Source organism: Chanodichthys erythropterus, chromosome 11 (genome assembly GCF_024489055.1).
Source record: "Chanodichthys erythropterus isolate Z2021 chromosome 11, ASM2448905v1, whole genome shotgun sequence".
Lineage (NCBI taxonomy): Eukaryota > Metazoa > Chordata > Actinopteri > Cypriniformes > Xenocyprididae > Chanodichthys > Chanodichthys erythropterus.
Window position 1 is genome coordinate 28226785 of NC_090231.1, and position 4937 is coordinate 28231721.

Here is a 4937-nt window from a genome sequence, read left to right on the forward strand (position 1 = left end):
GCATCAATGCTATATTTAGCTGAGACTTTGGTGACTGTATAACTAGACGGATAGTCCACAACGTAGCCTACCAACTGCTGACAACTACATCCTAATTTTCAAATTACAACAGTGCTGTAAAGAGCATTATTTTGTCTACTCATAGTATAACTCAGTCTTCTATCAGACCCATACGTGCCTTATTTCAGTTATGCAATTAGCTAAAAAATATAAAATTATATATATATATATATATATATATATATATATATATATATATATATATATATATATATATATATATATATATATATATATATATATATATATATATATATATATATATATATATATATATATATATATATATATATATATATATATATATATATATATATAGTAAAATCATTTATTTTATGGGGGTGTTTTTTATTCTTTTTTTTAATCATTTAATTTTATGGGGGTTTCTGTGTGTGAAAGCACTGGCAATAATTTTCATTCTGTATTTAGGACAAAATCGCCCTCTAGTGTCTAGATTCCAGGTGTTACATTTAGCAGGTTTATGGAGTGGTTTCAGTATGCCAGACACTCTCTAATACAAAAAGACATTGTTTTATGCATTGGGGACATTTTTCTACATGCTTTAGAGCTTGTAAGTCAAGCCAAGGATTATTATTTTTTATGGGGTGAGCTCAGCTGTTACAAATCCGTCTGTGATTTTTTTGTTCAGGCCCTACAGCCACTTAATAATGTCTGGGGGGTTATTTTTGTTTTTGCCCTTTCAGCCCTGGAGTATGAGTAAATTCCCTCATAACATACTGTTACACAAACACACAGAGAGAGAGAGAGAGAGAGAGAGAGAGAGAGAGAGAGAGAGAGCTCATGTTAGCCATGTTTCCCTCTTTGAGAACTGGATCAATGCTGTCAGACAGTGTGTTGACATTGGGGCCAGAGATTTGAGGTCAAAGCTGTTGTAACTGGTCTCATGCAACACTTTAGCCTCATATGAAATATTTACTGAGCTTTGACAGACAATGAGACAGGTTATCTCATAGGTTGGTCTTGTTTCTTCTAGAAAAGTTTTCATTGGAATAAAGTGTGTTCAAGGGTGGACTGATTTAGAATTTTGGTTAGGGTTTGAGCTTTGATTAGTTTTGTAATATCAATTTCATTTTTAAAAAAATCTCCTTTACTTCTAGCTCTTTATACAATTAAAAAATCTAACTCATCACAGATCTCATGTTTCCTTATAGGGTACTTTTTCTACATCTATAAAATACTCTTCCTGTCAACACACTTTTGTATGTGCTCTTTCATGTGTGCAAGGGTGTAACTGTAAAAACAAAAGAAAAAGAATAGAAGGATGCTTGATAAAACTTTGAAGATGCATAAGCTAGATTTTGCAGCTTTTGAATGTTGTTGTCCTTAAAATTACTCTGGGTAATCAAAATAGTGATAATTGGGACAGCCATGATTGGCTCATGACTAAAAATAAAAAGGCCTCACCACAGACCTTTACCTTTAGCTACCTACATTCTCCACACCTCATGGAACTGAGACTCATTACATGTCTGAATATGATTAACATCTTTATTTAATGCTTCTGGTAGTTTCAACCTGGAAGGTGTGTTTAGTTGCTTCAGCCTGTGCGTGTTTGTATCACGTGAAACATTTCACAAAGTCTAGCTTCAGGCCTGTCGAGAGTCAGATGTGCTGTTCTTTCCATTCCAAAAAAGTACACCACTAGATGGAGCAAAAAGTGTACAAAAGACTTAAGAATCACTGAGGAAAGGCACTCAGGAATCCAAAGGATCATTTCCCATTATTTCCCAGGCTTGTCTGTCCAGTAAAAATGACTAAAATGTTAATGTGCAGTAAAATGTTAACCTATGATAGTACAAAGCATAAAGAAGAAAATATGACAATTTTTGCACAAAAACAAGAAGCCAAAAAGTATTTGTGAGTGAGAGTGACTATCTGTCAACTTATTGTAAAGGAGGCCGGACTACTTTTAGAGAGAGGAGTTCCTCCTCTGAGCCTGAATGACTTTTACAACAACAGGTTTCCGCTCATTTCTCTCCTCTATTCGGCTAGGCACAAAGCTGAGTGCGAGGCAGTGCTTTTCCTGCTCTGAATGGGCTGAGAGTGAGAAATGTCATGTTAAGCTGACCTCAGATCAGTGGAAACAGAGAAGCGCTCATGGCTGGTGCAGAGTTTAGTTGCTATGCAGCCGTAGACCTCACCCAAAGAACTTTAGTTGCTCACTGGACAAATTATGTTTTGTGATCCATAATGGCAGACCATTCGAGGTAGTGACATGATCTGAGTAAATGTCAAGGATTTCCTTTTGGTCTGTTTTGTTTCTGTGTGTTTGTGAGAATGGGAGATGAAGGGGGTTGGCATAGAAAGTTTTTTTGATTGTATAATTAATGTGTGTGTGCATGTGTGTCTGTGTGTATGGAAGTGAGCATGTATGGGTGAGAGTGTTTGTGTGTGTGAAAGACCACACCAGTTACATTGAACATTAGACAAAGTGATTGATGACAGAATTGTTGGGTCCACCAGTCTCCCAAACACAGATGCATTCTGTACTGGCAATCTAGACTATTAGAGTTCAGGAAGTGTCTCAACCATTAAACAGCCTGTGTATATTCACTCCAAACTGCCAAAAGGACTGTAGTGCGGATGGAAAAGCCAAGAGGAAAAATACATTCTGCTTCTTTTTCTCTCTCCCCCCACCCCAATCTATTGGCTCACATAGTGAACCATATCTGGAGATAGAGCTATTCGGTTTAGACGGCTGACAAAATTTTCCATGACGGTGGAATAAAGGTTTCCACTCTGTATGTTTGTTCCTCTATTGGTGATACTAAGTTTTTACAGTTTCTATAGAGTTATAGAGTAAAATGTACATGATGTGATATATATTTTTATTATTATATTTAATTATCATAAAATATAGGCTATATATCACTATTGGCTCTATAGGTTTAAGACTAAATGAGAGAGGAAAGATCACTGTACACATAAGACTGGGGCGGAGCTTCTGTTCTCACCGACTCATGAGTTGGACATTCAAAATGAGTGTCTTCACATGCTGTGATATTAACAGACTGGCTACTCCTCTCCATCTCATACTCAGCGTCCTGTGTTTTCTTTTTTCTAATGTTCAACCAAGCATTAGTTTGCTTTATAGACCTAAAAAAGCCCCTCTTAATTGTAAGTATTCACTCAATTTGCAGTTTATAATCAACAAAATTTGCTAAACAATGTCAAAATTCACTAAGTATGTCATTAAACAAGTCTCAGTAAACAAGCAGCACAGTATGTACTGGAACAATGAGTAGGCTCTGCATTATTTTCTTGTTTCTATCATTTCACCATCAAAAATAAATATAAGCATATATAATGTGTGCATACTGTATGTTTGCACATACTTGCAAACTCCACATTTGAGACATTATTGTTAACAAGCTTTCATCTTTGGTCTCTGTTCATAGTTTGTGATGTTCATGAGTTGCATGCACCATCTGAAGGGAATGACTGGTTGTTCAGGTGTCATTGTACCCCCATAGCAGTTTGTATCACCTTACAAAATCAGTCACAAGAGGGCCACATCCACAATAAACAGGATCTGTTGGGATTTCTTTTGTTTTCAATTCACAAAGAAATGGTGTTTTAGCAAATCAGGCCTAGAGAAGTGAAGAGCGTCTGATGATGACTAACATTTATACTATTATATCACTCATACAGTAAGTGTTCAGTAAAGAGAATGAGAGGGGGAGGGATGGAGTGAGTCATTAAAAGTCCCACACAGAATAAAAATAATTTTCACTGAAATTCACAAAGACACAGACATCCTTCATGCACGTGGTTCTACACACTCCACACCTGGTGTGTTCACTCATGAAATATTGTGGCTCATTAAAAATGTTTACATCTCTTTTTAATAGCCTACATTTCTTTATATTGAAATATTTTACTTTTTCCCCAAAAAACAGTGCAGTAAATGGGACAACGTGTACAGGTTATATATGGGCCTAGTCATTAAAATCAATCCCTGAGCAAAAATATGATGAAAATACACTACCAGTCAAAAGTTTAAACATCGACTCATTTTTAAAATTTTATTTTAGAAAAATTAGGTAGTGTATATAAAACAACAACAAATATACAAATAAACAAATCTATAATCTCTTATATTTTTGCATCCTTTACAAACAGCCATTAATATCAAATCCATACACAAAACCAATTTCAAGTATTTAAACCTTTATCAACAGGTTTTTAAGATCATGAAAAACATAAATTCTGTTTAATTTCAGTCCGGTATAAAAAAGATAACCAGGCTTTCCTAATATGTTGACTTGAATGCAACTATTAGCATTTTCAAGTTAAACCTGCCTTAATCCACACCAGTTAAACCAGTGCTTGATCTTTTTGAGGACTTTGTTTTTTTTGCTTAATATAGCTAGGCTATATGAAAAGTCTAAGACTAAAATACCATATAGTCATATGACCGTGTGTGAAAGAACATGACACAGGTATGAGCATGAATACATTAACACATACATTCAAAAGCATTATGGTAGTTGACATGGTGTTTCAAGCAGTTTAAGTAGTGTCTTGTGGAGTGATATTCTATAATGTAAAATATTATTTGATTTTATTTTCATAAATATTGTACATGTAGCAATTATTAATACTGAGAGAGTAAATGGAATAGGCTCTATTTATTTATTTATTTGTCACACTGCTGGGACATTTAAAATGTACTGATTAAGACAAAAATCTAATTCAAATGGTGGGGTAAAAAAAAAAAAAAACATTTAGTTGAATAAAAAAGAATATGTTAAGAAATGTTATGTGTCAAGTACCCATTTGCAGCCTCGTGGTGCAGGTAAACGGGCGCGTGCCAACGCACAAGACAACCTGTTGATCTTTCTGGAGGCAGGCAG